Below are 26,448 nucleotides of genomic sequence, written 5' to 3' on the forward strand. Positions count from 1 at the left end.
AGGGGAGGCTGCTGCTGGACATTTCATTAGTGAGGGGAGGCTGCTGCTGGACATTTCATTAGTGAGGGGAGGCTGCTGCTGGACATTTCATTAGTGAGGGGAGGCTGCTGCTGGACATTTCATTAGTGAGGGGAGGCTGCTGCTGGACATTTCATTAGTGAGGGGAGGCGGCTGCTGGACATTTCATTAGTGAGGGGAGGCGGCTGCTGGACATGTTATTATTGAGAGGAGGCAGATGCTGGACATTTCATTAGTGAGGACTGGGCTGCTGGATACTTATATAGTGATGGGAGGCTTCTGCTGGACATTTCATTAATGAGGAAAGTCTGCTAGACATTTAATTCGATAGGGGAGGCTGCGGGACATTTAATTAGTAAGGGAAGGTTGCTGGACTTTTTTTGGAGGGGGGGCTGCTGCATGTTTTTTATCAACGAGGGGAGACAACTGCTCATTTCAGGAATAAAGTGAGGCTTCTGCATCTGTATGTGTATTCTGAAGTAAAGTGAGCAGAATGCGGGTGGCAGTGAGAGCTTAGGTCCCGTTGCACAGGTGTCGTCTTACGCCACTAATTAGGAATTTTACATCAATACAGTCCCAAGATGATGCATAATCTTACATTTTAAGATTTGCAGGGGCTCTAACAAAGTTGGTATGGGAACACATGCATAATATTATAGGACTCCATGGAGGAATTAGCTCAGAAGAGGTGAAGCTCTTGTGATGCCACCTGTAGGCAATCACCTGGTGCCAGCTTCTAAAGCAGAATTTCTTAGAACTGACTCAAGTACCGTGGCATAGACTACAGCCCTGGCAGGGAGAAGCGTATTGTTTAATCTGGCTGATCTGTAGAAAGACTAGACACAGACAGCCACGTCAGTAGAATCTCAGACAGCAAATAGATCCTATGCCAAGGCCACTGCTGCCCTTGTGTTACCTGCCTCCACACCACGGTGGGTTACAGGGGACACGGATCACCTCATTTCCAGAGGTTTGAAAAGTGATTCAGCCCCAGTGTAATTTAGATTTACAGTATCTGCAAAACGTAACAACTTTCAGCTGTTTTCAAAGGCAATCATATAAGAAGAAGATTTCAGCCTCTTCCAGCTAGTGACTTGTTCCTTAACTTTCTCCCACAGTAGCCAGTATAGTAACAGTGCTCCCACAGTAGCCAATACAGTAACAGTGCTCCCACAGTAGCCAATACAGTAACAGTGCTCCCACAGTAGCCAATATAGTAACAGTGCTCCCACAGTAGCAATATAGTGACAGTGGCCTCCTATTGTACAAAATATAGTAACTGTATCCCACAGTATCAAATATATACTAACAGTGCCCCCACAATAGTCAGTATAGTAATAGTGCACCCATATAGTTACTATTACAGTCATAATGAATCTACAAGCAAGTCACATTGGAGAAGATTTATCATTGGTTTTGCTGGGCTTTTTTGGTGTATAAAAGTCACTAAAAAGTCACACAGGACAATTCCCTACACTGGCGTAAACATAGAATTACTGCTAGTGCAACGCCGTGCAAAGCCAGATTCAACATTGACCCCATACAATAGATAGTAGTTACATTGCCCCCACAAAGTAGCCGATAGTCACGCCAAGTAGCCCAAGTACTGCTTCCTATGGGCCTATGGTCCTATGGGCTTCCCCCAGTAGTCAGCTGTCCTAAGTGCTGCCCCCAGTAGCCAGAAGTCCTATGGGCTTCCCCCAGTATCCAGCTGTCCTAGGTGCTGCCCCCAGTAGTCAGCTGTCCTAAGTGCTGCCCTCAGTAGCCAGCAGGCCTAGATGCTGCCCCCAGTAGCCAGCAGTCCTAGGTGCTGAACCCAGAACTCAGCAGTCCTAGGTGATACCCCTAGTAGACCAGCAGTCTTAGGTGCTGCCCCCAGTAGTCAGCTGCCGAAGTGCTGCCCCCAGTAGCCAGCAGTCCTAGGTGCTTCCCCCAGTAGTCAGCTGTCCTAAGTGCTGCCCCCAGTAGCCAGAAGTTCTAGGTGCTTCCCCCAGTAGCCAGCTGTCCTAGGTGCTTCCCCAAGTAGTCAGCTGTCCTAAGTGCTGCCCCCAGTAGCCAGCAGTCCTAGGTGCTGCCCCCAGTAGCCAGCAGTCCTAGGTGCTGCCCCCAGTAGCCAGCAGTCCTAGGTGCTGCCCCCAGTAGCCAGCAGTCCTAGGTGCTGCCCCCAGTAGTCAGAATTCCTAGGTGCACCCCCAGTAGCCAGTAGTCCTAGGTGCTGCCCCCGGTAGTCAGCAGTCCTAGGTATTGCACCCAGTAGTCATGAATCCTAGGTGCAGCCACAGTAGCCAGCAGTCCTATATATTGCACCCATTAGTCAGGAATCCTAGGTGCTTCCCCCAGTAGCAAGCAGTTATAGTTGCTGCCCCCAGGAGCTAGCTCTCCTAGGTGCTTCCCCCAGTAGTCAGCAGTCCTAGTTTCTGCTCTCAGTAGCCAGGCAGTCAGAGTTAGATCACTGTCCTCACTAGCCAGAAGTTCTAGATGCTGTTGCTAGTGGACAGTAGTCACAGTGCTTGCCCTCAGTATCCAGTAACATTGCATTTTTTTCAAAATTCATTTGATACCCCTCACACCACATCATTAATACCCCTCACACCACAACTGAGCACACTGTGCTCCTCACATATATCATATATACCCCACACACCACAACTGACCACACTGTACCCCACATATATCATATATACCCCACACACCACAACTGACCACACTGTACCCCCACATATATCATATATACCCCTCACATCACAACTGACCACACTGTGCCCCCCACCTATATATCATATATACCCCTCACACCACAACTGAGCACACTGTGCACCCCACATATATCATAAAAAACACTCCTACCACAACTGACCACACTGTGCCCCCAAGATATATCATATATACCCCTCACACAACTGACCACACTGTGCCCCCCACATATATCATATATACCCCTCACACCACTACTGACCACACTGTGCCCCCAAGATATATCATATATACCCCTCACACCACTACTGACCACACTGTGCCCCCCACATATATCATATATACCCCTCACACCACTACTGACCACACTGTGCCCCCCACATATATCTTATATACCCCTCCTACCACAACTGAAAACACTGTGCACCACACATATCACATATACCCCTCACACCATAACTGATCACACTGTTTCCACATAAATATTAGATATATACTTCTCACTGCTCAACTGACCACATGGTACCCCCACATATATCATATATATCCCTCACACCGCAATTGACCACACTGGGGGTCATTTACTAAGGGCCCCATTCGCGTTTTCCCGACGTGTTACCCGTATACTTCCGTTTTGTGCCGATTTCCCCTGAATTGCCCCGGGTTTTTGGCGCACGCGATCGGATTGTGGCGCTTCGGTGCTGGCATGCACGCGACGGAAATCGGGGGCGTGGCCGAACGAAAACCCGACGGATTCGGAAAAACCGCCGCATTTAAAACAAAAAATGTGTCGCGGAGCTTGCACTTACCTTCACTCAGCCCGGCTCTGTGTATTCCAGTGCGTTCCGGGGAACTTCAGCGCAAAAGCGCCACCTGGTGGACGTCGGAGGAACTGCCTTAATAAATCCCGGCCGGACCCGAATCCAGAGCAGAGAGCGCGCCGCTGGATTGCAAATGGACCGGGTAAGTAAATCTGCCCCATTGTGTCCCCAAATATGTCATATATACCCCTCACACCACAACTGACTACACTGTGCCCCCACATATATCATAAAAAACACTCCTAACACAACTGATCACACTGTACCCCCACATATATCATATATACCCCTAACCCCACAACTGACCACACTGTGCCCCCAACATATATCATATATACCCCTCACACCACAACTGACCACACTGTGCCCCCCACATATATCATATATACCCCTCACACCACAACTGACCACACTGTGCCCCCCACATATATCATATATACCCCTCACACCACAACTGACCACACTGTGCCCCCCACTTATATCATATACACCCCTCACACCACAACTGACCACACTGTTCCCCCACATATAACATATATACCCCTCACACCACAACTGACCATACTGTGCCCCCCACATATAACATATATACCCCTCACACCACAACTTACCACACTGTGCCCCCCACATATATCATTTATACCCTTCACACCACAACTGACCACACTGTGCCCCCCACGTATATCATATATATGCCTCCTACCACAACTGACCACACTGTTCCCCCACATATATCATATATACCCCTCACACCACAACTGACCACACTGTGCTCCTCACATATATCATATATTCCTCTCCGACCACAACTAACCACACTGTACCCCCACATATATCATATATACCCCTCACACCACAACGGACCACACTGTGCTCCTCACATATTTCTTTTATTCCCCTCACACCACAACTGACTACACTATGCCCCCACATCTATCATATATACCCCTAACCCCACAACTGACCACACTGTGCACCAAACATATCATATACACCCCTCACACCACAACTGACCACACTGTGCTCCTCATATATCATATATACCCCTCCTACAACAATTGACCACACTGTACCCCCACATATATCATATATACCCCTCACACCACAACTGACCACACGGTGCCCCCCCACATATAACATATATACCCCTCACACCACAACTGACCACTCTGTGCCCCCACATATATCATATATACCCCTAGCACCACAACTGACCACACTGTGACCCTACAAATAATCATATATACCCCTCACACCACAACTGATCACACTGTACCCCCACATATATCATATATACCCCTCACACCACAACTGACCACACTGTGCCCCACACATATCATATATATATATCTCACACCACAACTGACCACACTGTGACCCTACAAATATCATATATACCCCTCACACCACAACTGACCACACTTTGTCCCCACATATATCATATATACCGCTCACACCACAAATGACCACACTGTGTCCCCACACATATCATATATACCCCTCACACAACTGACCACACTGTGTCCTCACATATATCATATACACCCCTCACACCACAACTGACTACATTGTGCCTCCACATCTATCATATATACTCCTCACACAACAACTGATCACAGTGTTCCCCCACAAATATCATATATACCCCTCAGACCACAACTGATCACACTGTGCACCACACATATCATATATACCCCTCACACCACAACTCACCACACTGTGTCCCCACACATATCACATATACCCCTCACACCATAACTGATCACACTGTTTCCACATAAATATTAGATATATACTTCTCACTGCTCAACTGACCACATGGTACCCCCACATATATCATATATATCCCTCACACCGCAATTGACCACACTGGGGGTCATTTACTAAGGGCCCCTTTCGCGTTTTCCCGACGTGTTACCCGTATATTTCCATTTTGTGCCGATTTCCCCTGAATTGCCCCGGGTTTTTGGCGCACGCGATCGGATTGTGGCGCTTCGGTGCTGGCATGCACGCGACGGAAATCGGGGGCGTGGCCGAACGAAAACCCGACGGATTCGGAAAAACCGCCGCATTTAAAACAAAAAAATGTGTCGCGGAGCTTGCACTTACCTTCACTCAGCCCGGCTCTGTGTATTCCAGTGCGTTCCGGGGAACTTCAGCGCAAAAGCGCCACCTGGTGGACGTCAGAGGAACTGCCTTATTAAATCCCGGCCGGACCCGAATCCAGAGCAGAGAGCGCGCCGCTGGATTGCAAATGGACCGGGTAAGTAAATCTGGCCCATTGTGTCCCCAAATATGTCATATATACCCCTCACACCACAACTGACTACACTATGCCCCCACATCTATCATATATACCCCTAACCCCACAACTGACCACACTGTGCACCACACATATCATATACACTCCTCACACCACAACTGACCACACTGTGCTCCTCATATATCATATATACCCCTCCTACCACAATTGACCACACTGTACCCCCACATATATCATATATACCCCTCACACCACAACTGACCACACGGTAGCCCCCAAACATATCGGGGGTCATTTACTAAGGGCCCGATTCGCGTTTTCCCGACGTGTTACCCGAATATTTCCAATTTGCGCCGATTTCCCCTGTATTGCCCCGGGATTTTGGCGCACGTGAACGGATTGTGTCGCATCGACGCCGGCGTGCACGCGACGGAAATCGGGGGGCGTGGCCGAGCGAAAACCCGACGGATTCGGAAAAACCGCCGCATTTAAAAAAAGAAATGTGTCGCTTGGGACGCGCTTACCTTCACTTGGTCCGGCTCGGTGAACCTGAGTGCGTTCAGATGCTTTTCAGCGCAGCAGCGCCACCTGGTGGACGGGGGAGGAGCTACCTTGATGAATCCCGGCCGGACCCGAATCCACCGCTGAGAACGCGCCGCTGGATCGCGAACGGACCGGGTAAATAAATCTGCCCCATCATATATACCCCTCACACCACAACTGACCACACTGTGCCCCCCCACATATAACATATATACCCCTCACACCACAACTGACGACTCTGTGCCCCCACATATATCATATATACCCCTCACACCACAACTGACCACACTGTGACCCTACAAATAATCATATATACCCCTCACACCACAATTGATCACACTGTACCCCCACATATATCATATATACCCCTCACACCACAACTGACCACACTGTGCCCCCCCACATATAACATATATACCCCTCACACCACAACTGACCACACTGTGCCCCACACATATCATATATATATATATCTCACACCACAACTGACCACACTGTGACCCTACAAATATCATATATACCCCTCACACCACAACTGACCACACTTTGTCCCCACATATATCATATATACCGCTCACACCACAAATGACCACACTGTGTCCCCACACATATCATATATACCCCTCACACAACTGACCACACTGTGTCCTCACATATATCATATACACCCCTCACACCACAACTGACTACACTGTGCCTCCACATCTATCATATATACTCCTCACACCACAACTGATCACACTGTTCCCCTACAAATATCATATATACCCCTCACACCACAACTGATCACACTCTGCCCCCACATATATTATTTATACCCTTTACACCACAACGGACCACAATGTGCCCCCCACATATATCATATATACCCCTCCTACCACAGCTGAGCACACTGTACCCCCACATATATCATATATACCCCTCACCACAACTGACCACACTGTGCCCCCCACAACTGACCACACTGTGCCCCCACATATATTATATATACCCCTCACACCACAACTGACCACAATGTGCCCCCCACATATATCATATATACCCCTCCTGCCACAACTGACCACACTGTGCTCCCACATATATAATATATACCCCTCACACCACAACTGAGTACACTGTGCCCCCACATATATCATATATATCCCTCACACCACAACTGACCACACTGTGCCCCCACATATATCATAAATAGAAACCAAATACATAAAATATTAAAAGAGGCCCGTACTAGGGAGTCTGTCATCATATGGCTTCACTCCCAGCAACAAAGCAACCACAGGGGCCAATACACTACAGACAAGCAAACCCCATATTACCAGCTTCTGTCTCCATTGCTCTGGGACCTATCACCTGACAAGCACAACACAACAGCAACAACGGACGCCATTCAGCACCGCAACATGTGGACAGGTCTCAAATCTCTCCACTTCATGTAGTCTCATTAGGCTGCAACAAGTTTATGGGTCGGGCATAGACTTTAAGGGTAGTGATGAATAGGCATTAGACAGACAGTTTCATACCTTCTGGATGAGAGCAAATATGTATGTCTAGAAAGTCCTAGCAGGGATGGAGGGGACTCTGGGAAAGGTGAGTAATTTGCATTGATGACATTACACTGGGGCACATGGCTGCTCTACAAATGAGGTGATAAGTAACTGGGACTTATAGGGACAGATGGCTGTACTGGCTGTATGGATTCCATATGAGGAGCACATGGTTACAATATTTTGCACTTTATAATGTATAAAGCATTATATCCATGTCTCAGCATGCTTCAGCCACTTCCAAAATGGAGGGCGATGGCACACGTGCACCCACTTTTCTGCTGAACGCAAAGGGACACTGAACGAAATGTGCAGACGGTAGCTTGAATGTAGACAGTTCCCCTGCAGATATTTGCTCAGGTTCTTTGCACCAGATCCAAAGAGGATGCAGGACAGAAAGACAAATCCTTGAAGTATGCACTTACTTCTTTGAAATCCTACTTAGAGGAACGCTCTATGGCCCAGAGCAGTTGGCAGAGCTAATGCCCATTGGCAGTTTCAGACTTAATTCTAGACATCTGTGCGCACATTGTACAGGTAGGGTGTGGGTCTCCTTCAAATGTTATTTACCGATTGGCAGCATCTTACATGTGAAGCTAAGCTGGAGGACAAACACCTCCTGACTCTTTTGGGTCGTAAACATCCCAGGTGCAAGAGACAGTCACACAGTAGATGTAACTGGAAGCTTCAACTTACTGATATACTGCTATAATGTGTCAGGGTCGGTAATATGGATAACCTAGGACTCTGAGCTCAACTAGAATGTTACCAATAATTGATAGCAATCAGAGATCTTGTCTACTGTCTTATTAAAGGACAAGTTCAAATGGAAGTTCAAGTTAGCAAAGGGAACAATCTGTTTTTATCCATCTATAATCTTGTAGTTTTAGGGGGTTTTGTCGTGCCCCAAGCCGCCTGCATACCCACTCCAGAGATTTCTGAGTCCCCTCTCCACTCAACTTCATGTTGTTTCCTTACAAAAATGAAAATGTTTCCAGATACTTCATCAGGTAATTATTGACTGGAAAAATGACCCAGCCCACCATGCTTTCACACATGGCGTTTTTAAATATAAAAAATTGACTAGATTAAGGCTGGGATGGGATCCTTGTGAACTGCCCCAACAGGTAGAGGTGACAGGACTAGTGACACAGACCTGATGACAGGTGTCCTTTAAGTCTCCATGTTTCCTCATGTATCTGCTCCCAGTCACCTCATACACTGCAGACATGGCGGATATATCATATATAGAGGAATTATTACCACAGGAGATCATGTAGCCACCATGTCTCCTCATGTATCTGCTCCAGTCACCTCATACACTGCAGACATGGCTGATATATCATATATAGAGGAATTATTACCACAGGAGATCATGTAGTCACCATGTCTCCTCATGTATCTGCTCCCAGTCACCTCATACACTGCAGACATGGCTGATACATCATATATAGAGGAATTATTACCACAGGAGATCATGTAGTCACCATGTCTCCTCATGTATCTGCTCCTAGTCACCTCATACACTGCAGACATGGCTGATATATCATATATAGAGGAATTATTACCACAGGAGATCATGTAGTCACCATGTCTCCTCATGTATCTGCTCCAGTCACCTCATACACTGCAGACATGGCTGATATATCATATATAGGAGAATTATTACCACAGGAGATCATGTAGTCACCATGTCTCCTCATGTATCTGCTCCCAGTCACCTTATACACTGCAGACATAGCTGATATATCATATATATGAGGATTATTACCACAGGAGAAAATGCATACCTCCCAACCATCCTGGCTTTGACGGGACAGTCACGGTTTTATTCCTCTGTCACGTCGCCACAGGAGGTTGAGAGATTGTTACGCTGTTCCCGTCATTGTCCCAGACCAAGAGACAAGTTCTCATCTCCGGGTCCCTGAACACACTACTATAGATGTAGCGACAGCTTGGTTGCAAGGCAGTGAGCTGAGAGTTCCCAGCTCCCTCCTCCTCCTCCTCCTCCCCCGGGCCGGCCCTCCCTCCTTTGTGAGCTGTGCCTTAGTGTCTCCAGTCAGTGCAGGTATCATCACGGGGTGGCACCAGGAGAGGTGACTCTGCCATACACACCGGAGACTCCTCTGCAGCTCCTGGTAGTTGTGAAGGTGCAGGGGGAGGGTGGCAGCACAGACAGAGGCTACATCACTGCCTTCTGTGAAGCCCCAGCAGCTGCACACCTCTACAATGACCATCTCCACAGCAGGGATGAGGGAGGACAGCCACTCGCATCATTCAGTAAGTAATGTCAATGTACTGTATGATAGAAGACATTCATCAGGGCTTGTGTGTCAGTTTTGTGACGTACAAGCCCTTAAATTATCGCAATGCCTTGCAAACCGCCAGACATTGCGATTATTTTGCTCCTCAAACCATCTCCACACCAAGAGGGCATGAAGGAAATGCGGACAGCGGCGCCTGCACCCTCGCTAGAACCTGTCAACTTTCATGATTGAAAGTTTGCAGGTTACTAAGCAATTCCACACCTTTCTGATTTTAGCCGATCTATAACAATGTGCACATTGTGATATATGATGTGGAAAATCCCCATATACTTCCACACTGCAGTATGGCAGTATATGGTAGGATCAATCAGGCAACCCAGGGTTAAAGTACTCTAGGGGGCTGAAAAATTAAAAAAAAAAAATAACTTAAACCCATAAAATTTAAAATCACCCTCCTATCCCTAGAACTGTTATAAATATAAATAAACAGTAAAATTCATAAACACGTTAGTTATCACCGAGTCCCACGAATGCCTGATCCATCAAAATATAATAATGGTTATTCCCAGAGTTTAACTCCATAACGGAAAATAGCTCCCAAGTTAAGAAATGCCGATTTTTTGCCATTTTGCAAAATATAAAAGATGTAATAAAAGTGATCAAAAGGTCGTACAGTCCTAAATATGGTAGCATTGAAAATGGCACCACACACAGCTCTGTACATCGAAGTATGAAAAAGTTCTCTTAGGAAACCCTGTGATCATAGCGACCCAAAGAATAAAATAGACAAGTAATTTGGGGCGCGCAGTGGAAGCTGTAAAAATGATGGGCACAAGAAAATGGTGCAAAAGCATTTTTTCACCAATTTCACTACATTTGGAATGTTTTCCCCCTTCCCAGTACACAAAATGGAATATTAAATACCGTCACTATAAAGTGAATTTTTTTACGCTGACAACAAGCCGTCACACAACTTTGTACAGAGAAAAATATAAAAAGCTTGCGATTGAAAAATGCAAAAATGAAAGAGGGCATTAGTGACACAGGATTAAACTAATGTCTCTAACTCCATACCAGACCAATGCAGACAATTCAGATGGTGCCCAGAAGCAGAGGGGCAAGTGTGGGCATTCTTGAGGGCACCATTGCATATGTGCATACTGCATGTATACACATCAGGGTGCGATCAAACATACCACAGTGTTTACACATGCAACACTCAAACATGGGGGCAGGCCTCGGCCCGATCTCATTTGCATTTCCAGTGAAACGCATCTGATTGCTTACTGATCACATGTGTTTAATTGAAAACATAAATGCGATTAACTCGAGGATCGCACAATACACTAGCGTTACGTTTGTAAATGCAGCACTAGTGGTACGTGTAACCGCACTCCGAGTCTTTCAAAAATAATGTGGATCACCTTTGTAAAATTCAGCTTTGAAAGAAAGTAATCACTGAATAGTGGGAAGGGGCGTGGCTAGGGGTGTGACCAAGGGCGTGGTTAATGTACCTCTTTCTATTTTTGAAAAGTTGGGGGGTATGGGTAATGTAGTCACCATATTTCCTCATGTATCTGCTCCCAGTCACCTCATACACTGCAGACATGGCTGATATATCATATATAGAGGAATTATTACCACAGGAGATGATGTAGTCACCATGTCTCCTCATGTATCTGCTCCCAGTCACCTCATACACTGCAGACATGACTGATATATCATATATAGAGGAATTATTACCACAGGAGATGATGTAGTCACCATGTCTCCATGTATCTGCTCCCAGTCACCTCATACACTGCAGACATGACTGATATATCATATATAGAGGAATTATTACCATAGTAGATCATGTAGTCACCATGTCTCCTCATGCATCTGCTCCAGTCACCTCATACACTGCAGATATATCTCATATACCCCTCACACCACAACTGACTACACTGTGCCCCCCACATATATCTTATATACCCCTCATACCACAACTGACTACACTGTGCTCCCACATATATCATATATAAACCTCACACCACAACTGACCACACTGTGCCCCCCACATATATCTTATATACCCCTCATACCACAACTGACTACACTGTGCTCCCACATATATCATATATAAACCTCACACCACAACTGACCACACTGTGCTCCCACATATATCATATATACCCCTCACACCACAACTGACCACACTGTGCTCCCACATATATCATATATAAACCTCACACCACAACTGACCACACTGTGCTCCCACATATATCATATATAAACCTCACACCACAACTGACCACACTGTGCTCCCACATATATCATATATAAACCTCACACCACAACTGACTACACTGTGCTCCCACATATATCATATATAAACCTCATACCACAACTGAGTACACTGTGCCCCCACATATATCATAAATAGAAACCCAATACATAAAATATTAAAAGAGGCCCATACTAGGGAGTATGTCATCATATGGCTTCACTCCCAGCAACAAAGCAACCACAGGGGCCAAGACACTACAGCCAAGCAAAACCCATATTACCAGCTTCTTCCCCCATTTCTCTGGTACCTAACATCCCACAGGCACAACACAACAGCAACAATGGACACCATTCAGCACCACAACATGTGGACAGGTCTCAAAAGCTCTCCACTTCATGTAGTCTCATTAGGCTGCAACAACAAAACTGAGTTAATGTCCAACTCTTTATAAATTCATGAATACTACATCGACCTAATGAGAGATTCCAAGTCAATATCAACTAAATTGGACCTTCCCATGGCTGGTAATTGATGGGTAGTTTATGGAGGACATTTACTTTTAGAGTATTGATGAATAGGCATTAGACAGACAGTTTCATACCTTCTGGATGAGAGCAAATATGTATGTCTAGAAAGTCCTAGCAGGGATGGAGGGGACTCTGGGAAAGGTGAGTAATTTGCATTGATGACGTTACACTGGGGCACATGGCTGCTCTACAAATGAGGTGATAAGTAACTGGGACTTACAGGGACAGATGGCTGTACTGGCTGTATGGATTCCATATGAGGAGCACATGGTTACAATATTGTGCACTTTATTATGTATAAAGCATTATATCCATGTCTCAGCATGCTTCAGCAACTTCCAAAATGGAAGTCGATGGTACACGTGTACCCGCTTTTCTGCTGAAAGCAAAGGGACACTGAACAAAATGTGCAGACGGTAGCTCGAATGTAGACAGTTCCCCTGCAGATATTTGCTCAGGTTCTTTGCACCAGATCCAAAGAGGATGCAGGACGGAAAGTCAAATCCTTGAAGTATGCACTAACTTCTTTGAAATCCCAATTAGAGGAACGCTCTATGGCCCAGAGCAGTTGGCAGAGCTGATGCCCAATGGCAGTTTCAGACTTAATTCTAGACATCTGTGCGCACATTGTACAGGTAGGGTGTGGGTCTCCTTCAAATGTTATTTACCGATTGGCAGCATCTTACATGTGAAGCTAAGCTGGAGGACAAACACCTCCTGACTCTTTTGGGTCGTAAACATCCCAGGTGCAAGAGACAGTCACACAGTAGATGTAACTGGAAGCTTCAACTTACTGATATACTGCTATAATGTGTCAGGGTCGGTAATATGGATCATCTAGGACTCTGAGCTCAACTAGAATGTTACCAATAATTGATAGCAATCAGAGATCTTGTCTACTGTTTTATTAAAGGACACATTCAAATGGAAGTTCAAGTTAGCAAAGGGAACAATCTGTTTTTAGCCATCTATAATCTTGTAGTTTTAGGGGGTTTTGTCGTGCCCCAAGCCGCCTGCATACCCCCTCTGGAGATTTCCAAGTTCCCTTTCCACTCAACTTCATGTTGTTTCCATACAAAATGAAAATGTTTCCAGATACTTCATCAGCTAATTATTGACTGGAAAAATGACCCAGCCCACCATGCTTTCACACATGGCGTTTTTAAATATAAAAAAATTATTCTTTCATATACCGTATATTCCGGCGTATAAGACGACCTGATGTATAAGACGACCCCCCTACTTTCCTGTTTAAAATATAGAGTTTAAGATATATTCGCCGTATAAGACTACCCCTTTTCCAACGCATACAAAACACCAGTAAAAATTTAAAAAAAAAAACATTTGAATTTAACATGGTCCTTTTTTTAATGTAAATTCTTATGACATGCAGGTATATAGCAGGAAAACTGTCGCTCATAAACATAAGGCATACAACAACAACATTACCATTACAGCACAGCCCCCAGTAGTATACAGCACAGCCCCCAGTAGTATACAGCACTGCCCCCAGTAGTATACAACACTGCCCCCAGTAGTATACAGCACTGCCCCCAGTAGTATACAGCACTGCCCCCAGTAGTATACAGCACTGCCCCCAGTAATATCCAGCCAGCCCAGCATTAATAGAAAATAATAAACTTATATACTCACCCTCCGGTGGCCCCGACCTGCAGCGCTGCTCCCCCGATGTCCGCGTGGGTCCTCTTCTGGCTTCGGCGCCCGTCTTCTGTCTTCACTAACTTCGTGCCGGGCGCCGCCATTGTTCTCCCCTGGACGGCGCCTAGTATGACGCGCCGCTGCTGACGTCATACTAGGGGCCGCCCCGGGGAAAAGCATGGCGGCGCCCAGCAGAAGAAAGAAGACTGCGTGGAAGACGATCCGCGTGGATATCGGGGCCAACGGAGGGTGAGTATGCACCCCGATGTCTTTTTGAGGCTGCCGGCAGATTTTTGAAGCTAGCACCGATCGCGGGTGTTACCGGTAAGCCTTTGCTGCAATATGCAGCAAAGACTTACCGGCTATGGAGAGGGCTCAGCCCGTGAGCCCTCTCCATGCACCGGGACCCGCCGTATAAGACGATTACCGGTGAATAAGACGACCCCAGAGAAGACAGAAGATTTTTCTGTCTTCAAAAGTCGTCTTATACGCCGGTATATACGGTAGTTCATATAGTCATAGTGTATCTAAGAACATGGCTCATTACTGATATATTTCATATGTAGAGTAATTGTTACCAAAATAGCTCATTAAGTCTCCATGTCTCCACATGTATCTGCTCCCAGTCACCTCATACACTGCAGACATGGCTGATATATCATATATAGAGGAATTATTACCACAGGAGATCATGTAGTCACCATGTCTCCTCATGTATCTGCTCCCAGTCACCTCATACACTGCAGACATGGCTGATATATCATATATAGAGGAATTATTACCACAGGAGATCATGTAGTCACCATGTCTCCTCATGTATCTGCTCCAGTCACCTCATACACTTCAGACATGGCTAAAATATCATATATAGAGGAATTATTACCACAGGAGATCATGTAGTCACCATGTCTCCTCATGTATCTGCTCCAGTCACCTCATACACTGCAGACATGGCTGATATATCATATATAGAGGAATTATTACCACAGGAGATGATGTAGTCACCATGTCTCCTCATGTATCTGCTCCCAGTCACCTCATACACTGCAGACATGGCTGATATATCATATATAGAGGAATTATTACCACAGGAGATGATGTAGTCACCATGTCTCCTCATGTATCTGCTCCAGTAACCTCATACACTGCAGACATGGCTGATATATCATATATAGAGGAATTATTACCACAGGAGATGATGTAGTCACCATGTCTCCTCATGTATCTGCTCCCAGTCACCTCATACACTGCAGACATGGCTGATATATATCATATATAGAGGAATTATTACCACAGGAGATGATGTAGTCACCATGTCTCCTCATGTATCTGCTCCCAGTCACCTCATACACTGCAGACATGGCTGATATATCATATATAGAGGAATTATTACCACAGGAGATGATGTAGTCACCATGTCTCCTCATGTATCTGCTCCCAGTCACCTCATACACTGCAGACATGGCTGATATATCATATATAGAGGAATTATTACCACAGGAGATCATGTAGTCACCAGGTCTCCTCATGTATCTGCTCCCAGTCACCTCATACACTGCAGACATGGCTGATATATCATATATAGAGGAATTATTACCACAGGACATCATGTAGTCACCATGGGGGATATTTATCAGGACCTCTGCGCACCGCCAGTGGCGCAGAGGCCCCGAAATAATCGCAAATGCTAGCTTATTGCTAGCTTTTGCAATTATTTTCCCCAATCCGCCACCTTCACGCCAGTGGGGCATGAAGGGGCGTGAAGGGGGGGGGGCGGCCGGACGGGAGTGGGCCGGCGCGGGGCGTTACTGTCCCCACGCCTGCGCACTCGCTGCTGCCGGCGACTTTTCATACGTGAAAAGTCGCCGGTTGCGGTTTTTTCTACGCCAGGCCCTGTCTGGCGTAGGATAAACGCTGCGCAATTGGCAGCCCGATACATCAAGAGGCAGAAGCCTCTTCATGTATCGGGCTGCGAATTTGCAGCGGCGGCGCACGAGCGCCAGCGTATGATAAATATCCCCCCATGTCTCCTCATGTATCTGCTCCAGTCACCTCATAGACTGCAGACATGGCTGATATATCATATATAGAGGAATTATTACCACAGGAGATCATGTACAGGCGGTCCCCTACTTAAGGACACCCGACTTACAGACAACCCATAGTTACAGACGGACCCCTCTGCCCACTGTGACCTCTGGTGAAGCTCTCTGGATGCTTTACTATAGTCCCAGACTGCAATGATCAGCTGTAAGGTGTCTGTAATGAAGCTTTATTGATAATTCTTGGTCCAATTACACCAAAAATTTGGAAACTCCAATTGTCACTGGGGCAAAAGAAAATTTTTTTCTAGATCTTCCATTATAAAATATACAGTTTCGACTTACATACAAATTCAACTTAAGAACAAACCTCCAGACCCTATATTGTATGTAACCCGGGGACTGCCTGTAGTCACCATGTCTCCTCATGTATCTGCTCCCAGTCACCTCATACACTGCAGACATGGCTGATATATCATATATAGAGGAATTATTACCACAGGAGATGATGTAGTCACCATGTCTCCTCATGTATCTGCTCCAGTCACCTCATACACCGCAGACATAGCCAATATATTATATATAGAGGAATTATTACCACAGGAGATCATGTAGACACCATGGGGGTCATTTACTAAGGGCCCGATTCGTGTTTTCCCAACGTGTTACCCGAATATTTCCGATTTGCGGCAATTTCCCCTGAATTGCCCCGGGATTTTGGCGCACGCGATCGGATTGTGGCGCATCGGCGCTGGCATGCACGCGACGGAAATCGGGGGGGGGGGGGGCGTGGCCGAACAAAATCCAGACGGATTCGGAAAAACCACCGCATTTAAAAAAAAAAAAAAAAAGTGTCGCGGAGCTTGCACTTACCTTCACTAGGAATAGGCCGGTGAACTTGAGTGCACTCGAGTCACCATGTCTCCTCATGTATCTGCTGCCAGTCACCTCATACACTGCAGACATGGCTGATATATTATATATAGAGGAATTATTACCACAGGTGATCATGTAGTCACCATGTCTCCTCATGTATCTGCTCCCAGTTACTTCATGCACTGCAGACATGGCTAATATATCATATATAGAGGAATTATTACCACAGGAGATCATGTAGTCGCCATGTCTCCTCATGTATCTGCTCCCAGTCACCTCATACACTGCAGACATGGCTGATATATCATATATAGAGGAATTATTACCACAGTAGATCATGGAGTCACCATGTCTCCTCATGTATCTGCTCCCAGTCACCTCATACACTGCAGACATGACTGTGATTATGTCAGCGCAACCTTGCCAAAGCATAAAGTAGGTACTTGTTGCAAATAGCGGCCTCTCCTGGTAAAAGAAGAGTTAACGCTGTAAAATGTTATCCACCAATGATCCTTTGTACCACTGTGAAGCAAGCTGGAACCTGACTGGAGGGTGCTGACACCTGACCAGGGGAGTTATAAAAACCTATGGTGGGCGGGAGCACATGTCTGTGCTGCAACAGCCAGTGTCATAATACTGCAAGCAGAAGTGTCTTAGGCCACTACCTAAAACCCTGGGCAAGTCAGCAAACTAAGCCCCAGAGCAGAGGTCCACCATCTGGATTCCATCTTTACCATCCCAGCCTGAAGCTATCACCAGGCTGTGAGAAACCCTTTCTGTGGACCATCTATCTCCCGCCAGCTTTCCTGCTCTGCTGAATCTTCTGCTAATGTTTGGCCGTTGCCTGCCGTTTGAAGTTGAATATAGAACCGTGAGTTGATTTGCACAACGTGCCCTCGTGAGATCCCTGGATCAGGCTATTTGACCATCATGGGCTCCCCATCCTCCATCAACCAGAGACTCCTACATACACCTTGGGTTTTGCCCCAGGGAGAAACCTATAGCATCAGCCTCTCCCTCCATTACTCTTGCACACACCACCTGTTGGAGACATGCCAGGCTGTAGGCCCATCCTCTGGTCCCAATACCAAGCACCGTGACCATAGCATGACCAAGACCGCACAAGCCAGCCCTGTCTACATCCACCAAAAATAGGCTAGGTCCCAGTGGGGGATGTTGCACATCACACAGAATCCAATTTTCCACACAGAGGTACATTCACCTAGAGGCCACCAACACATAGAGGTAGATTCACCTAGAGGCCACCAACACAGAGAGGTACATTAACCTAGAGGCCACCAACACACAGAGGTACATTCACCTAGAGGCCACCACCACACAGAGGTACATTCAACTAGAGTCCTTCACTACACAGTGGTACATTCACCTAGAGGCCACCACCACACAGAGGTACATTCACCTAGAGGCCACCACCACAAAGAGGTAAATTCAACTAGACTCATCCACTACACAGTGGTACATTCACCTAGAGGCCACCACCACACAGAGGTACATTCAACTAGAGTTTTCCACTACACAGTGGTACATTCACCTAGAGGCCACCACCACACAGAGGTACATTCACCTAGAGGCCACCACCACACAGAGGTACATTCACCTAGAGGCCACCACCACAAAGAGGTAAATTCAACTAGACTCCTCCACTACACAGTGGTACATTCACCTAGAGGCAGGGCCGGCTCCAGGCTTTAGTGGGCCCCTGGGCGACAGAGCTCTAGTGGGCCCCTTTATGGGCCGCCCTCCAGTAGTCACACTGCACCCCCCCCCCCCCCGCGTGGACCCACTGCCCCCCCCCCATCCCCGTGTACACATCCCTCCTCCTGTATACGCACTGCCACCCCTCCCCCTGTATACACACTGCCCCCCCTCCTCCTGTATACACAGTTCCCCTCCTCCTCCTGTATACACTCTGCCCCCCCTCTTCCTGTATATTCCCTGGCCCCTGTAAGTCTCCCCCTCACCTCACTGATGCAGGTCTCTCTGTGTGGTCGCTGCTTTCCCCGGCAGGTCATGTGACCATGACGTCATCACAGGTCCTTCAACCTCTCATGCTGCAGCTCCTGCCGGGGAAAGCAGTGAGTGACTGCACATGTTCTCATCGCGATCTGTGTCCTCCGGAACCTCCCGGGCAGCGGGGCAGATGTCCTGCTGACCCGGGGACCCGAGTGGGCCCCTCCAGTTCCCCGGGGCCCCGGCACTTGCCCGGGTTAGCCGGGTGCTGGCGCCGGGCCTGCCTAGAGGCCACCACCACACAGAGGTACATTCAACTAGAGTCCTCCACTACACAGAGGTACATTCACCTAGAGGCCACCACCACACAGAGGTACGTTCACCTAGAGGCCACCACCACACAGAGGTACATTCACCTAGAGGCCACCACCACAAAGAGGTAAATTCAACTAGACTTCTCCACTACACAGTGGTACATTCACCTAGAGGCCACCACCACACAGAGGTACATTCAACTACAGCCCTCCACTACACAGTGGTACATTCACCTAGAGGCCACCACCACACAGAGTTACATTCACCTAGAGGCCACCACCACACAGATGTACATTCACCTAGAGTCCTCCACCGCACAGAGGTGCATTCAACTAGAGTCCTCCACCACACAGAGGTACATTCACCTAGAGTCCTCCACCACACAGAGTCCTCAACCACACAGAGGTACATTCACCTAGAGTCCTCCACCACACAGAGGTACAATCACCTAGAGTCCTCCACCACACAGAGGTACATTCACCTAGAGCCCTCCACCACACAGAGGTACATTCACCTAGAGTCCTCCACCACACAGAGGTACATTCACTCACAGTCCTCCACCACACTGAGGTACATTCACCTAGAGTCCTCCACCACACAGAGGTACATTCACCTAGAGTCCTCCATCACACAGAGGTACATTCATTCACAGTCCTTCACCACACAGAGGTATGTTCAGGTAGAGTCCTCCACCACACAGAGGTATGTTCAGGTAGAGTCCTCCATAAAACAAAGGTACATTCACCCGCAGGCCTCTGCCTCACAGATGTACATTCACCTAGATGCCACCACCACACAGATGTACATTCACCTAGAGGCCACCACCACACAGAGGTACATTCACCCACAGTCCTTCACCACACAGAGGTACATTCACCCACAGTCCTTCACCACACAGAGGTACATTCACCCACAGTCCTTCACCACACAGAGGTACATTCACCCACAGTCCTTCACCACACAGAGGTACATTCACCCACAGTCCTTCACCACACAGAGGTACATTCACCCACAGTCCTTCACCACACAGAGGTACATTCACTCACAGTCCTCCACCACACAGAGGTATGTTCAGGTAGAGTCCTCCACTAAACAAAGGTACATTCACCCGCAGGCCTCTGCCTCACAGAGGTACAATTCCACACCACACAGAGGTACAACCTACAATTCCCTCATCAAATAAATGTTAAGTTCTGAAGGAACGCTTTAAAAAAAAAAAAAAGGGCTACCTGTCTAAAATGGCTACCGGTGGACCCAATGTATATCCAGGAATCTGCACCGTCACGTTTACAAGCACCAAATCATGCACAGCCGCTCTCTGTGACCCAGGAAACATCATACAGATGCAGTGCTGGTTAACATGACTTAAAGGGAGATAACTCATTTGTTTACACTACAGACTATGTAGTTATCATGTCCAGTTAATGGGTTACACCAGTGATGTTATCCAGTACTGCATCTGTAGGCTCAACCCACACTTTCCAAAATATACTCATTAATCACCATATACAGAAGCCATTGTCTGCTGCTGTGGCAGTTAGAATTGGAGCCGTGATTGGTTGCTATTTTGCCACAGGTCATTAATATGAGCTCTGAGCTTTGATTGTTATTATAGGCAGTGAGTATAAGACAGTTTATGTGTGAGGTATAATGGATAGAGGCAGAGGGAAGCGGACTGTGAGAAACAGACAGGCAGAAAGTCAGACAGAGAGACAAAGAGTGACAGTCAGAGACAGACAGGCAGTCAAAGACTGAGATTTATGTGTGGGAGGTCGAACTTTTCTATGGTAACCAATCAGATCGCAGCTTTAATTTAATAAGTTGTTCCAAAATGAACAGTTCCGCTCTCAGACACTTCTATGCACGGAGACTGCTGCAAACCACCGACACAGTTTCTAGGTAAATTTCACCCACGTAAACCCAAATATTAATGTCATTATTGTTCAGTTTTTTCCCCACATTCTCCATTTAATTATTGCTCATTTTTCTTCATGCAGCATGGTGACTCAGTGGTTATCACTCCAGCCTTGCAGTGCTGGGGTCCTGGATTCAAGTCCCTTCCAGGTCAACATCATCAAAGAGTTTGTATGTTCTCTCCATGTTTGCGTGGGTTTCCTCCAGTTTCCTCCCACACTCTAAAACATACTGGTAGGTTGCTTAGATTGTGAGCCACACTGGGAACAGGGATTGATTTGGCAAGCTCTGTGCAGCGCTGTGCAATCTGTAGATGCTATATAAATAAAGGAATTATTAATTATTATTGCTCCATATCCCGTGTATTTATACCAAACTATTCGGAGAACCAGCCAGTCTTTTGAGGTCAATTCCTTTTTTACAACGTTGCCATCTAGTGGCCATATGAGTCATTTACACAACGTACGTATTTATACTGAGTTTCTAACTACATATATGTAAGAATATATATTTATGCATTTCATTTATATTTATCTTCTTTTTATAATGATTTACTTTTTTATGTATTCCCTGTGTAAATGAGTAAAACAGCTCCTTTTTTTTTTACATTTATTAATAGACATTTATACGTACATTTTACAAAAAAGGTGTAAAAGTCGCATTTCGGACATTTGGGCGCCATTTCCCGCCTCGGAGGTCACCGCCGCCCGTAACCGTTTTTATATTTTGATAGATCGGGCATTTTGGGACGCGGCGATACCTAATATGTTTGTGATTTTTACAGTTTATTATGTTTGATATCCGTTCTAGGGAAAGGGGGATGATTTGAACTTTTAATATTTTATTAATTTTTTTTATTTTTTAAACTTTTTTTTTTTCTTTTTTTTTTCACTATTTTTTAGACCATCTAGGGTACATTAACCCTAGATGGTCAGATCGCTCCTACCATATACTGCAATACTACAGTATTGCAATATATGGCATTTTTGCACACTATACATTACAATGAACCACAGGCTCATTGTAATGCATATGCAGAAGCCATGTATCCTCGGGTCAAACGAAGACCCGAGGCTACCATGGCAACCGATCGCCGGCCCCCGATGACGTTCAGGGGCGCGGCGATCATAACAAAGATGGCGGCGCCCGCGCGCCGCCGTGTTTTAAATGCCGCCGGTGACTTTGCCGGCGGCAACGGAGGGGTTAATAGCCGCGATCGGTGCAAGCACCGACCGCGGTTATTAGCGGTGGGGGTTTTAAGCAATATGCAAAAACCCCCACCTGTGTATGAAGAGGACTCAGCCCGTGAGCCCTCTTCATACATCCCTTATACCTCTGCGTCGTAGAGCTACGGCGCAGAGCGTTAAGGGGTTAAACTTTTGTGAAAGTGTAAAACTTTAGAAATAAATAAACGTATTACGGACAAAATTGGACCATTGTAAATTACACCTCCATAATGATCCCGAAAAAAAAAATCAATTCTGGAATCCCCACGACAATACCGGAAACCGATGTTCGATTTATAGGTCGCGTGACATCAATATATCATATCCAGATATTTAAAAAAATTCTGAAAACATAAAGGAGACGTATGGGAAATGTTATTTAGTAACCAATTTGGGTGGTAAAACTATCTGCTGTAAACAAATTTTGAAAACTTATTCATCAAATTTACAATTAGCCGCAAGTACAACATGTGATGAAAAGATTATCTCAAAATCACTAAGGTAAGTAATTACCATATAGAGCGACTGATGTCAGATACAAACTGGCAGTAAAAACAAAGGTCTAAGAATCTAAAAGAAGAGCGGATCCTGCCAGAAGGGGCGCACACCAGTATGTCAGTGCTTGGTTTACAGTCCTTCATCCTGGACCAGGGACCGGCTTTAAGCTAGACCAGTTTTCCATGGCCCGGTGGGGGTGGGGCTTTGGTCATATGGGGGGGGGGGTTATGGAGGGGTGGAGCTTATAATATAAGATATCAGGGAGTGTCCGGACCAGATCCATCATATTGGTTTTGAGTAAAAATAAAGCAATGCAAAATGCATACAGCGTATCGCCATGTAGTATAAAATGCATACAGCGTATCACCATGTAGTATAAAATGCATAGAGAATACTGCCATGTAGTATAAAATGCATACAGCATACCGCCATGTAGTATAAAATGTGTACAGCGTATCATCATGTAGTATAAAATGCATACAGAATACCGCCATGTAGTATAAAATGCATACAGCGTATCACCGTGTAGTATAAAATGCGTACAGCGTATCACCATGTAGTATAAAATGCGTACAGCGTATCACCATGTAGTATAAAATGCGTACAGCGTATCACCATGTAGTATAAAATGCATACAGAATACCGCCATGTAGTATAAAATGCATACAGAATACCGCCATGTAGTATAAAATGCATACAGAATACCGCCATGTAGTATAAAATGCATGCAGCGTATCGCCATGTAGTATAAAATGCGTACAGCATATCACCATGTAGCATAAAATGCATACAGAATACCGCCATGTAGTATAAAATGCATACAGAATACCGCCATGTAGTATAAAATGCATGCAGCGTATCGCCATGTAGTATAAAATGCATACAGCGTATCACCATGTAGTATAAAATGCATGCAGCGTATCACCGTGTACTATAAAATGCATACAGCATACCTGTCATGCACCTGTCCAGCAACCGCGCAACCACAACCAGGCTTGGCGCTAGCTGTCAGACTAGGTAGGTGGTGGCGAACTCACCCTGCGACGTCCCTGCGGACTAAGGCCCTGCCTAAAGCAGATAAACCGCCCTGGTAAGGGCGAACCCACTATCAGGAACCTAACTGATGGTCCCTGAGTGACCCTACAAGATGACAGGGAAAACCTACTTTGTCTGGCAGCTGCTGGATGGTGGAGCGGACAGGTAACCGGGATACTGATATAGGTCAGTGTTCACACTGGTAACAGAAACCGACACAAGACACACAGGAAGGTAGGGTCACACTAGGACAGTGATGGCGAACCTTTTAGAGACCGAGTGCCCAAACAACAACCAAAATCCATGAAATGCCAACATGCCAACATGGCATTTTAAGCAGCAAGTCATTGTAACCTGTTCTTCCACATCTTTTAATTGTATCGGCCACCTGAGGCCACCAATACAGTTTAAAGAAGGAGGGCAGATTCAAACCCTCATTGTAGCTTCTCTCCAGGGTCTGTCTGTACAGGAAGAATGGTGGGTCCAACAGGATGACCTCCAAAGATTTTCTGCAAAACCTTTTCATTTTTCCCGTGTCGCTTTAAAATAGCACTGAGAGCAGTTGCCTGGGAATGCAGGAAGATTCGGTGGATTTGGTCCTGTTTGGTGAACTCTGTCCTGGGGCGATGGGCCTGAGTGCCCACAGAAACGGCTCTGAGTGCCACCTCTGGCACCCGTGCCATAGGTTCGCCACCACTGCACTAGGAGATAAATGATACTGAGGGACAAACAACAAATACAGACAGACAAGCGAAGTCAAACAAACCGGGTCAAAACCAAGATGGCGGCAAAGGTACAGATTCGTATAGCAAATAGAATGGTCAGTAGGCAAAGCAGAAGTCAGTACACAGAATAGCCAGAAACACAATAGCAAGAGCACTAGATACACAGATAGACTGCAATAACCAGCATCAAATGAAGGGGCTGAGCAGAATATAAGGCAGTAATGGACACTGCCTCCAGCTTTGACTGGCTCAGCCGTCCATCACTCAAACCGCAGCTGCAGGCAAAACGAGTTCAGAGGCACACCCAGCTTTCCCAGGATCAGAAATGCAGCCAGGGGCGGACTGGCCATTGTACCCACCGGGAATTTTCCCGGTGGGCCGGTCGGTCCTGGGCCGGTGTAGGGCCGGTCCGGAGCTGGTGCGGGGCCGGTCCGCACTCCCTCCCTACAACTTTTCATCTAATCTACAGTACCTGCATCGTACGATCGTTCGATGCAGGTACTATTGATTAGTACACAGACGCAGCGCAGCACCGCTGCTTCTGCGTCTGTGTATAACGGGCAGCTACACAGGTGGCGCAATTGACGTAATTGCGCGACCTGTATAGCATGGAGGAGGCTGGCACTTACCATGTCAGCTGTCCGGCCCTCCCTGCAGCTCTGCAGCTTGGTGTGGAGGCGCGGAGCAGTGACGTCACTATCCCGCGCCTCTACACCAAGCCACAGAAGACCGAGGGAAGAAACCTGTGCTTAAAAGGGTGAGTATGATGTTTTGTTTTGTTTTTAATGATAGAATGGGGACAATAATTATTTTTGGGGCGGGAGGGGGGTGCATTAAGGCTGGCAGGGGGCATAAATTATAGGTCTGGGGCAGGGGGGGGGGCATTAATTATATGTCTGGGGCTGGGGAAGGGGCCTGAGGGCTGGCAGGGTTCATAAATTATATGTGTGGGGTGGGGGGGAGGGCATTATTCTATATCTGGGGCTGGTAGGGGGCATAAATTATATGTCTGGGGCGGGGGGGGGCATTAATTAAATGTCTGGGGCAGGGGGCATTATTGTATATCTAGGGCTGGCAGGGGGCATACATTATATGTCTGGGGTGGGGGGAGGGCATTATTCTATATCTGGGGCTGGTAGGGGGAATAAATTATATGTCTGGGGCGGGGGGGGGGGGCATTAATTATATGTCTGGGGCAGGGGGCATTATTGTATATCTAGGCCTGGCAGGGGGCATACATT

At 46.6% G+C, this 26,448-nt stretch overlaps 1 long non-coding RNA gene across 1 annotated transcript in view; it reads left to right on the forward strand.

The window, feature by feature from the left end:
• The window catches only part of LOC140066190 (uncharacterized), a 44,766-nt gene extending 22,700 nt beyond the window's left edge, over window positions 1–22,066 (forward strand). Inside the window, exon 3 of the long non-coding RNA XR_011848154.1 lies at window positions 21,807–22,066. This is a non-coding gene — a long non-coding RNA (uncharacterized lncRNA). The remainder of the gene's footprint in view (window positions 1–21,806) is intronic.
• Window positions 22,067–26,448: the final 4,382 nt, after the last annotated feature.

Source organism: Engystomops pustulosus, chromosome 6, assembly GCF_040894005.1.
Source record: "Engystomops pustulosus chromosome 6, aEngPut4.maternal, whole genome shotgun sequence".
Lineage (NCBI taxonomy): Eukaryota > Metazoa > Chordata > Amphibia > Anura > Leptodactylidae > Engystomops > Engystomops pustulosus.